This window comes from Pyxicephalus adspersus, chromosome 7 (genome assembly GCF_032062135.1).
Source record: "Pyxicephalus adspersus chromosome 7, UCB_Pads_2.0, whole genome shotgun sequence".
Lineage (NCBI taxonomy): Eukaryota > Metazoa > Chordata > Amphibia > Anura > Pyxicephalidae > Pyxicephalus > Pyxicephalus adspersus.
In genome coordinates, this window is record NC_092864.1 from 66,362,522 (window position 1) to 66,375,445 (window position 12,924).

At 38.7% G+C, this 12,924-nt stretch overlaps 1 protein-coding gene across 4 annotated transcripts in view; it reads left to right on the plus strand.

The window, feature by feature from the left end:
- Positions 1-12,924, plus strand: part of ANKRD44 (ankyrin repeat domain 44) — a 69,255-nt gene that overhangs the window by 617 nt on the left and 55,714 nt on the right. The window lies entirely within an intron of this gene.

Here is a 12,924-nt window from a genome sequence, read left to right on the forward strand (position 1 = left end):
GCTTGTTACTGTGTCCTCTATAAATATTAAATCTGGTGGTTGATGCAACCTAGCAGCCCCCACCCATAGTTAAAATATCCGTTTTGAAATTCTTAGTCTTTAATTTAGCACCGGAGGTTTGTCTGTGGTTTTTTTTGTAGAAAGTCATGATGTGAAATATTTGTCCTTTTTGAATTGTGTTATTATACCAAACCATAAAAAAATAATTAGCAATGAAAGAAAAAAGAATAAATCAGTGTACTTAAAGCATACATAAACTCAGAAATTTCACTTTACATAAAGGGGTAGATAACCCTTTTATTTTAAGTAAAAATCTTGTTTGTTAGTGTTTTTTTAAGTGTAACACCTGTTTTTTTTTAAAAAAAGGTGCAGCACTGCCCCCTAATTTTTGATCTCCTAGGTGATTAGGAATGAATGGGAGCGCAGAGTCTCCCGGGATACCTACGTCACTCATCCCGAGGGGCTCTTGGCTGCTGCTTTTGCACAGGTCCAAACATCTCAGGCATGCGCAGAAGGAGCCCTTTCCTCAATAGTAAAATAAATTGCCGATCTCATGCATGCGCAGTGATCGGCATGTTTTTTCCCAATCTACGACACCCGATCTCACGCCTGTGCAGTACGAGATCGGGTGACATAGGAAGAAGAACGCAGAAGAAGAGAGAAGATGTTGGCGCCTGGCGCTCCCTCTGTGCCGGGCCGAAGACAAATACCGGGACGACGCGGGACCCAATGGAAGAAACCTCCCCATGGACAGACTGATCTGCGGGATTGAAGGTAAGTGTAATTTTTTTGTTTTGGGTTTACTTTCTCTTTATTAACTGGTGATGTATATACCTTTTAGCTACTAAAATGAGAACAGTCCAACCTAACACTGTCCAATCAGATATATTCCTATTGTATGGTAGATCATGCCTTGTTGATTTAATTATTTTGGCAATGTGGAGGTGCAGATAACGCTAGCAATAGGCACCCATACAGATACTAATTCTACTAATTTTCAATTTGGAAACTGGCAGAGATTTGATGCTGTCCCCTTTTGCTTGAAGAGCCTTGGGCTACATACACATGCAATGGTTCTCGTCTGATAATCGTCTCAGGGCTGATATCAGACAAGAATGTGGTGTGTATACAGTGCTCGTCGTCCATCTTCTGAACGATGTGGGATGCTTCCCCTTTCCCCTTTCCATAGAGCAGAACAGTGATGTATTTACAGCGCTTGTTCATGCATCGTTTGGTCATTTGTAGTTGAAAAGGATCATGAAAGATCCTTTCCAACAACAAATCATTATTGTGTGTACTTAGCCTAACCTTCCCTACAGTCTGCTGTGTGGTTTTTGGTCCCTCCAAATTACTATTCTGTGAAGGAACCACCCCGTTCTATTTAGGTGTGCCTACTACATATGACCATAGATGTCTCCTTGTTCCTGATGAAGCGGGCCTTTTTCCGCGAAACGGGTAGAACACATGTATGAGACTACACATCACATGGCTTTGTAATGTGATTCCATATTTCATTTTAATTGACACAAATAAAAAGTGTTCTATGTTTTTAATAATGACAACTTACGTGTAAGTTCTGTGTGATTAGTAATACCTCTAAAGTCCCAATGTCTAGTTTTTCTTTTTTGTACTTTTTTTGAGGGATGTGGCATTGGATAATTGTTGATCAAGGGAAGAGGTATAATTGAGTTATAAAACATGCCTCTCCTGTCACTAAAAGATGCAGGTGGAACTATGCAAGTATGTGTATGCACGTGGATAGCTTTTATTTCATTGCCCATTGTTTGAATTATGGGTTGGTAAGGTTGGCATGTTCAGCCTTTTCCCATCATCCTGCTGGTTGTAGTCAATGGAAGTTTGGATAAATAAAGCAAACATGAACCAAACGTTCCTTTTCTTGATCTAATTGCTACCATATTATATAAATATAAACAACATTGTTTTTATAGAGTTGTGTTTCTCAACCTTTTTACATGAGGGTACCCTTGAAGTAACTTTCAGGTCTTCAGGAAACCTCTTCTATAATTACTATATCCGCAGCTCACAGTACATTGGCTTGGGGGTCATTGGTAAAATTATATTGCTGGCTAGTAAGAAGGCTGCCACCCTTACAAATAGCCAGAAAGAACATTGGTGTCAGTGGTAACTAACATGAGAGTCACAAATTCCTCATCGCGTACCAACCTCTGGAGGGTCCTTTGGGTTCCATAGAACCCTGACTGAGAAACACTGGTCTGGTGCATATTGGTTTCACCTTGCCAGGCAGGGTCTGCAGGAAGAAAAGCACCAAATGCAGAAAGAACAGGTTTAATGTCTTTAATGTCAGGCTTATCAGAATCCCGAGCAATCATCTGATCAATAACCCCACAGGTTCTCTACAATGTAATTAGTCCAGTACACACTTAAAGTGTAACTATAAATTGCCACCAGGCCCTTTATTGCAGAAGAGACAGGAGACATTCCATCTGCAACAAAATACGCTTACCTGTCTGATTATAATTTTTTTTAATTCACCTGTTCTTGCATAATTATGGGTTACATCACCTGATTCCACTTCTGGGAGTCAAAACTTCAGCCATTTTGACTGGTCAATCTTAGATTACATAAATCTCATACACGCATGCCAAAGTTCATTCAGTCATGGCATGCTCAAAAAGAAGATTGCTAACAAGCACCCTGTATTATTGCTTTTCTGCAGTAAGAATCCTAACTGCTCACATTCTTAGTATGTGGAACTGAACTATATTTGCACTTAAACATTACAATACCTGATGAAGGGGGACCCTTTGAACTCCCGGAGTGTGTTAGCTTTCTATGACATAAGAGTATGAATAAAATTAAATGTGGACTTTTTTGTTTCAACTTGTGGTGCTTTCCTTGTCACATCTCGCACCCCAAGTACAAAGCCAACCTTCAGCTACCTGGGGACAATCATTCCTTCTACACTAGGAACATTTGCTACACTAAGAGATCTCTTCTTCACCTTGCTGCAGGATGTGTTGTCTCTGTTTCATGTTGTCTGTCATTTCCTGTATAGTTTATGAATCTGACACTATTTTTCTGACTCTAGTGAGGTTAGTTAATTTCTCTAAACTCCCCAAAAATATTTGCTGCAATATTGACTGGTTATCTTCTCTGTAGAAAGATTTACTTTACTTTACATAAAAGGGTAGACTTAAGTGCAACAACATCGCTGCGGCGATGAAGACTAAATGGGAACGCAGAGGCTCCTGGGATATCTACGTCATACATCCAGGCTCTGCTTGGGAAAAAAATGCCTCTTCTGATTTCGGGCATGCGCAGAAGGGGCATATTTTCTACCAAGGGGAAAGTGATGCCGATCTCACCTATGCGCAGTGAGATCAGCTCACATTTTTCCCCCTTCAAAGCGACTACATCACCCAATCTTGTACCTGTGGAGTGCGAGATCGTGTGACATAGCAAGAAGGAGGTGGAAGAGAAGACAGAAGATGGCAGTACCCAGCACTTTCTCCGCGCTGAGACAAAGAGGAATTCCAGGACGTCGCGGGATTGGATTGTGGGAAGGACCAGCACCACTGAGGGAGCTGCAGGATTAAAGGTAAGTGCATTTTTTTTATTTTTAGTTTAGTTCTGCTTTAAGATGTAGAAACAAAAGGTATGTTTGAAATTGCCTTTGTGAGGTGATCTTTGCTATTCCGTTTGTTTGCAATGTAGAAATTTTACATAGCTTGTTTACCAGACCATACATGTTTCCCTGTTTGTAATTAGTATCTATTGCTCTTATTTGTCTTTGTTAACATGGTCCTGAGACTAATCCCTCAACTGTGATCAATGGGGAAGAAGGAGGTGCTTAGGGGAGCACAAAGTATAAATCCAACGCTGATCACTAAGGCTGGGTACACACGTGTAATAATTGTCATTGGAACGGATCTTTCACAATCCTTTCCAACGACAAAAGCCTGCACAATGCATGAACAAGCGCTGTACATACATCACCGCTCTATGAAGAGGGGGAGAACGAAGAAGCGGCACCCCGCTGCGCTCTCTCCCCTTCACTCCCATTAGGATCGTTTCTTGTCTATCGTCCGTAGATCCGCCAGGATGATCGTCAAAATTTTTAGGTAAGGACAACAAAAGTGTTAATTCATCAGGTTGTCCAGAAATCAGATACAGTTTTTTTTAAGATTCTGTATTATTGTAGGAAACAACACAACCATTTAAAAACATAATATTCAATTCAGAATAGGTTCTGTATACATGTAGGTTCTGTATACATGTGAAATAATTGTAATGCTTACAACCAAATGTGAAGTGAATGTCATCATACCTTAGAGGTTAGCTAAAGGCCAGATTGTTTTTCTTTTAGTGCGAGTGGGGAGGGGATGAACCCTTGTAAGATTATTATTTACCATTTGTATCGCTGCTACCTATATATATATTAATGAAATATCACTTCGGAGAGGACACCAAGTGCAGCAAATGGGGAAAGGGTAATGCCTCTCTTAGCTGTTAGAATTTTTAATATCCCAGTGGCAACCACTCCCTTTATTTCATGTCCTGCTGAAGAAAGACATCAAATGAGATCAGTGGGGTGAGGAACTGTAATATCAAACTTAAGGAAGTATGCATTACAAAACAAAAAAAAGCTTTGGCTAAAGTTGAGCTTTGAGATCAACATTGTATAGCAACCGCATTTCTCCACCACCTTCACCAACCATGCTATTCTTAAAACCAAAGTCAACCCAACTTGGGTTTGATCTTGGGCCATCCAGCCTTTACCAGGATAACCATACAGATCAACCCATACAGATCAACCTATACACATGAAAATGTATTCCACTTATATTGTATCCATCAGAATAGATAACCAATGCATGGGAACATTCCGTACATCTACAAAAAATGGGCAATTACTGAAGGAAAAGGACCAAAAAAATCCTTCTTTACAGATAATATGAATATTTATGAGTTCCTTTGCTTATCATAACTGAATCGGAACATGGGGCACTTTGTTGTTTATACTAAGTGATGAACTAACATGATCATCTGATTCAAAGTCACGCTTCATGTGGGCTGATATCAGTTTTCCAGATCATTAAAAGTTTAGTATTGTATGCAGTGCTGCTTGGTATTAGCCAAAATCTGTACAGATCTATTACTATGGTTATCAGGCAGAGTATGGGCATTCAGCTAAAGAGAATAGAAAATTTGCTGTGAATGTGTGATAGAGGAGTTGCAGGGCTTAAAATATTTTTAAAACTTTCCTGGGTACTATGCATGCCACAAAACATTTATTGGAATGGGAGGTGAACCTTAAAGGATAGCTCCTAAAGCGGAACTAAACTCAAAACAATCCTGCAGATCAGTTTATCTGTCGGGAGGTTTTTGGGTCCCACGTTGTCCGGTCATCTGTCTTCAGCCTGGCCCCGGGCGCTGACATCTTTTTCTCTCTTCTACCGTTTGTTTTTTCCTGCGTCACTTGATCTCGCACTGCGCAGGCACAAGATCGGGTGACGTCGATGTGGAAAAAAGATTGCCCATGCATATTTTTTTTTACCATAGATGCCACATATATTCTATTTTTTTTATAATCTAATTTTATTGGCAGATATGCTGACATACATCTGCGTAGAATCAGCACAAGAATGAAGAATATTTATTACAACTTGCAGCTTTACCTGGTATATAAGCATTGTCAGTCTTGCTGTTTGTCATCTGGGTTGTTTATATTATCCCTTTAATAAATAAGTCCCCAGGTTGAAGGGACACGTAGGGGGCTGCTTTAATAAAGGTAGATTCTAGAGTTCAAATACCTCCTCTGTAGATCACCACAGTCGGGGCACTGGTTGTTGGGATGAACCTCCTCCACTGGATTTTCAAAAAGTGTCCTCACAGAGCCCCAATTTGTTTATTTGTACATGCATAAAAAAAATCTATTATGCTGCACAGTTGCAAAGTTTACAGCAGTAGCAATGCAGCTACTTAAAGCGTTCCTAAACTCACAATTTTCACTTTACATAAAAGGGTAGACAATCCTTTTATGTAAGGTAAAAATTCTGTGTTTTTTTTTTTTTAAAAAAGGGTCCAGCACTGTCCCCTAATTCTTAATTGAATGGGAGCGCAAAGCCTCCCGGGAGGCTCCTGGGCGCTCCTTCTGCTCCTGCCTGAGCTTCTTGGGCATGTGCATTGGGGAGCCTTTTTGCGCAAAAAGAAAAATTTGCTGATCTCACACATGCGCAGTGTCACTCTATCTTGCGCCTGGGTTGGGTGACCTAGGATGAAGAACAGGAAGAAGAAGAGAAGATGGCGGCGACCAAAGCGCCGGCTCTGGGTTGAATGCCAGGATGATGCGTGACCCGATGCAAGACACCCCCGGAGCAATCGAACTGCCCTGCAGGATTTTTGCAGTTTTGGGTTGGGTTCCTCTTTAAGCATCACACAGTGTGGATCTCTTAGGAATGCGGACATGTGAGTAATATAAGTAGTGAATTTATAACTGTTGTGGCAAAATCTTACCATAGAGGTGCCTCAGTCCTCCTGCAATTTACCAACTTTCTGCAGAAACTAGACATGTCTCCATTCCACAATGCAGTGCCTGATGTCTAAGTGACCTATCAGCAGTCATTATCACATGGGCACATAGTGCACAGGTGTCAAACACAAGGCCCATAGGCCGAATCTGGCCCGTCTGTGCCGCGTTCAAGCGCCTGATATCTGAAGGCAGGAGGACCCAGTCGCAGAAAGCTAGGTTGAAGCAGGGTGGTCCACAAAAATTCCTGATCGCGCTGCAGGTAGGACACCAGTTGCTTCTTCACACTTCTGCTGAGACCCAGCACTAAGCACGGCTGTGCCCGAGTCCCGGTTCTGCTGCCAGTAGTATGCTGCTGCTGCTCCAGGTATGGAATCTCAGTGGGATGATACATGAGCAAAGTCTCCAGAGACACCGGCCTCCACCTCAGCACAGTCACTGGCTCCTCTCACAATCCCCCCCAAAATGTCCAACAAGAGAAAAGTTGATGCAGAAAGGAGACAATTTAATGAAAGATGGGAAAGTGAATATATGTTCATCCTTCACGAAGAAAAGCATGTTCTTATTTTCAGAACATGATTAATGCACAAGGATGGCTGTGATATGGTGTCTCAGGGTGAAGAAGGATCCTATACTTCTACTAACACTATGCATCTTAATATAACATTCCGCCCACGCCTGTACTTTAGATTTCAGCCTCTTAAGTGATTTGAGTTTGACACCCCTGACATACGGTGCTCATTCATATACGAGCACCACTTAGAGCTCTGCAACTGTTATTTGCATAAAAAAGGTTAGCAGACTTCGTGTTTCTATCGGTATAAGTTTTATCACTGAATCTTTGGCAATCTATCCGTAAAGACCTTGGCCTCCAGGTCTCTCTGACCAATATGAAGATGTTTATTGCATGGTTCATATTAAAGACTGAACGCCAGAGCTGACAATCAACATTCACATAATGCCCTTACCAGGAATATAAAAAGTATATACAAATGCATTTTACTTCGTGCTTTCATCTTTAAATTTAGTGCCACTTTCTGCATATTTACCTTGTAAATGAAGGTACTGTGTTAATCATCCTAGGCAGTGATCCCTTGACCCCAGTACTCACCGTAGAATCCTCAGTCTTCATTAGGTGTCATTCAACCCAGAATACAAGGGTATTATAAAAGAAAGCTCAAGACTGAAGATGAATTCTGAATCCTTAACTGTTTTTTTTCTTTAGGATCCTGATAGTATGCATTTTCTAAAAATATTTGCGTAAAGTTAGTCTTTTTTTTTCCAAATCTCTGTGCACACAAATCTGACACTTCTGATACAAGAGAAAGGCAGTTAAACTCTCATTATATTCTTTTGAATTTGGAAGACAAATAATAAGTAACCACACTGACCTACAAAAACCCTTAGGACAGAACACTGCTTAAACACACTTTAGACATCTGCATTTAAGTGTATGTTTCATGTACAGGAAGTTTTGCAGTTCTGCAAATTTACTTCCTGTTTTGTTACTTAATAAATGGCAGCAGTTTTTTTGTAACCTGTCCATGCTTTGCATTCATGTAACATATTCACTCCTTTAAACATTTGACTCCTTGTACTTGTCTCCTTCAACTTATTTACTAAGCTTAATATACATACTCTTTTTTACATAAGTTGAAATATAGTCAGGAAAATGTTATGTCATATTATTCCCACAGGTTACTATGATCCCCACAGCAATTTTGGTTTCAAGTTTATTGCATTTGCAAAAACCTTGAAAAATTAAAAATGACCTTGCCTTACTTTAAAAGAGCCCTCAATCCCTGTGCAGTCTGATTCCAGTCTGCCCCATGCCATCCCAGATTTCTTCTTCGTTCCAGTGCAGAGGAACCAGCAGGCACCACCATCTTTTTTCGTCTTCTTCCTTATTTTGCTTACTTCACCCATTTTCGTACTGCGCAGGTAAGATTGGGCATGTGCAGATACGTAGTGTATGTATCCCAGAAGGGTCTGGGTTTCCTATTAGTATTTACTGCCACAGTAACACAGTAAGACGGAAGGGAAGGGGTCATCTACCAAAAAATTTAAAAAAATACTTTTTTTTTAATAAAAAACGCCTTTGTATATAATGTTAAAAATGTCATGATAGGTCCGCTTTTGACAGGTGGATTTAAAATGCTTTTTCCAACTACACTTTAATATTGATTTATAAATTTTAAATTTTTTTTTTTTTTTAAACATTTTTTTAAATGTTTAACTTTTTTTTTAGGGACCACATTCTTCCTGATTTTCTATACAATTTTGATGCCAATTCTTTGGTCAGTGACTTAACAATTAACTTGTAATGTTGGAAAGTATAATTTGCGATTTGATAAAATTTTTTTTTTTGCACAAATGTATCCACATGGCAAAATAGGATTGTTCTATAAAATCAATTTAGCAAAATGCTCTTGCCAATCCCCACCAGGATAAAAACAGGAGCTGCCGATGATAACCTACTTCTCAAACTGCTTATTGCCTAGCTGTCACTAACTTTGGTTCTTTCCAAACCTCAAATTTAGAACAAACATGCAGCAAGTTAAATCAGACCTGATCACAATATTTATTTTGGGTCATTGGCAGAGGAGGAAGTGTTAAACCGGACCAAAGTGTGGAAGAACATTTTTTAAAGGGAAGGCCAGCTGTGGTAGCTCTCAGTTCAGCTTTCTAATTAAATTTGACATGGGCATTCAGTCATCAATATTCAGAAAATAGTTAAAACAAATATAATTAAAACTATCAAGTTAGTTGGTAATTAAAGTCTACAAAATACTAACTACTAATTGTGGTTATTTTGAAGATTGGCTTCCTTTCTTCTATTTTTACTTTCTGACTTCCCATTTGCAATATTACGTTCAGCTCCCTGCTTTGTAAATTCACCCATGTCCTGTTTATTTGACGTTTCCCCTCGTGTATATCAAGTCCGTTGTAAATTTTTTTCTAATGCAGTGGAAATCACGTGGTCATGGTGAATATACTGATACACATCCCACGCTACTTTGCATAAATTGTAAATAGTAGAGCAGACTTACTGAATTGGCAGCTGTTACGGCCTCTAGAGGAAAGCATGTAAGAAAATAATTATTAGGAACAATACATACATAAATTATATGAATAATAATAAAACAAAATTTCCCTAGGTTCTAGTGCAGGGGGTGCCAAACTCTGGCCCGGGGGCCAAATCTGGCCCCCAACGTCCCTTTCTTTTTTTGGCCTCCAAAGGAATCCTAAATATGAACTGTAGCTGGCCCGCGGCTACATTGAAATAGCGCCACTACTACAATTCCCGGCATCACTTGCGTCTATAGACCAGCGGGCCTCTCTGCCTATGTGTGGCCTTGCATCAGACTGTTTTATAGACGCAAATAATGCCGGGAATTTTAGTAGCGGCACTATTTCAATGAAGAGGGAGTTTCAGCGGCGGGCCACTCGTAACATTTAGCCCTGCATTGGCCGCGTCTGGCATTTCCAGCACTCCCCCTCAGGTGTACTTTTCCTTACTACTCCAAGGCATGGACTTGAATAGTTGGATTTTCATAGAAGATAATTGTTATTATTATTGTTAGCCTGTGCAAAAAGGTTACTATTGAAGTTTAATTCAGAAGGCTTCAAATAGAGAAAAGAGGCATAGGATTTTTTGTTAAATAAAATTAAAAAAACATGTTTTATGCCTCTTTCTCCATTATAAGCTTGTTCCAGATTGAATGTGAAGCAAAACCTCTTTGTTTCCATATGAAAAGGGTTTATATCTAATGAGAAGGAAAAATGTCCTCAATTTTTCCAATAAATTTCAAGGTTGGCCCACAACTTTGTCTAAATTTTTAATTTTGGCCCTCTGTGTGTTTCAGTTTGACACCCCTGTTCCAGGGAATCCGTCATCAAAGGAGTGAACACAGGGTAATACATGCACAATTTTTTCATAGACACATTTATACTACAACCAACAATTAAACCTAAAAATAAACAATTGTACACCAAATCTGTAAGAAACAGACAATATTCAGCTACCATTGTTACCTCCTGGTGGGTCCCATAAACACCCATGTCCCTCGCCTCTGCAAACCAACCCAAAGTATTATCCTCAGTATTATCCACAAACTAAAAATTTACAAGGAGTCTGGGTTAGGGTATTGGGGCATATGCCAACTGTATTCACTTAAGTAAAGCTAGCACCATGGTACCTGGTCATTTTTTTTGGCACCAGTAAAATCTTATTGTGATCACTCTAGTCACTGTGTATGCAGTGTTCTCCCCAGCCCCTTTTAGCTGGGCGCACCACCTGACACTTTGAGTAACCACCCGGCTGTTTTTTGGTGGTTACTCAAATGTGGAGTCACAATACAGGGGCTGCCACCCACCTAAAACTTCTTCCCACCTAGCTTTAAAAACTTGTGGGGAGAATGCTGGTATGTGAATGTTAAAGGTGTGTAAAGAAGTTCAATAGTCAGATTAGTTTTTCATATCTAACATCCATCATTTGTATTTTAAAACTTTACAAACAAATGATTCACACTGCATTGTGGTAACATGCAATTTACAGCACATTACTTTGGCACATTGCTACACTTATAATGCATTTATTTTGAGTAGTAGTAGGGCAGTAGGGCAACACACATACCATATGTTGTGGTGCTCTGCATTACAAAAAATGTGAAGGATTCTCTTTTGTGCTGTAGATTAGGCAGCAGATTTACAATGAATGGTAACACAAGAAAATTAATGTTTGAAGGATGTCTAACAAAAAACTTTTATATTTAAAAAATGTTATCAATGTTTTCAAAACAAGAAATTAGTACAATAAGTATTTTGCAGATCATTTACATGAATAAAAATGTAGCAAAAAGAGGAATTAAAATTGTTACAAGACATAATTTCTTGTGTAAATTAAAAAAAGATACAGACAAACTTGTAAACAAACAAAAAAATCAAAACTTCAATAAAAGTGAGTTGTTGTATGTATAACTCAATGTAAAAAAAGGAACAAAACAATATACAGAAATGCAAAACTTATCACACATAGAAAACTAATATAACAACTGTATGAAGAGATAAAAAATGTTAGCTATAATACTATTCATTTATTACAGAGATTTTTCCTTAAGAAGTAAATTAGAATATAATAAAAAAAAAACAAAAAAAGAGAGAACAGGAGTGAGTACCTCTCCTGGGTACCAAACACGAGGAGCGGGGAAAGAACAGTAAAGGGGCACGTAGTTTAGACATAGAGTATTCTCACATGGGATTTAAAGTTGATTTTAAGATATCCAAGGGTCCCAGGTCTTATAAAATGTGTTCATATTGTTTTGTAGGGTACAGGTTAGTTCAATTCAATTTATGTTTAGTAAAATCAAGGGGGATAGATGATGCCTTCCAGTAACAGGCAATTGTGATACAGGCTGCTAAAAGAATATAATTGACCAAACCACAATACATAAAAAAACTAGAAATATAGGCTGCCAGAAGAGAATCGAGGGGATAGGAACAATGCCATTGTTTTGTCCAGTTCTACATCAATTTAACAAAAATGTGATCAATCCTTATCTTTTCTGATTAGTATATAGGAAATACATAATTTATATAATATTTGAAAAGCCTTTTTAATTGTAGTTAAACCGCAAAGCTAATTTATGAAAACATTCATCTTTTCCTCATTGCCTGGGATAGAGAACTAAATGTCCCGGTGAACTAAATGTATCTGTCTTCGGCCCGGCTCTTCCTGGTTCTGGGCGACGACATCTTTCGAGTTCTTCTTCCTGCGCCAGCCAATCTCACACTGCGCGCTGATGTAGATGGGGAAAAAAGATTGCTGATCCCACTGCCCATGCATGATATTGGCATTTTTTTTCCATTAATGAAAGTGTGTTGCACTTAAAAATAAAAAATAAATGAAATTTGTGCTTTAAATAAAAGGGTTGTCTACCAAAATTTTGAGTTTAGGTTCACTTTAATCAGGACCCATAAATAGTGGTTCTTGGTTGTTAGTACCAGATAACACTGATGCAAGTTTCTAGTCTTTTAACCTTTTAAGCCTTAAACTGATCAATCAATGGCGATGTCTGCACCAATTACCCCATGTGTCACTGACTCTGGATCTGTGTTAGTTTTTTGAATCAGTGACTCCCAACTTTTTAAGGGTCTGCATCAGTATAGAAGCCATTCAAATATAATTTTTCAAAAGAAAAGTCACACATTGACAGCCTATGCATTTGCACAGTTCAGGTTTCTCTTAAGGAGAATCTGACACCAATAAACAAAAGTTGAGATATAAAGCTGTTCAATGTTTTTATTGAAGTAGTATTTTTACGCCAGATCAATCATTGTCAATTTCAGTCTAATATAACATTTTCGTTGGAAAGTTATGTTATAAAATAATTATTACCTTTAGTGTGCAGGAT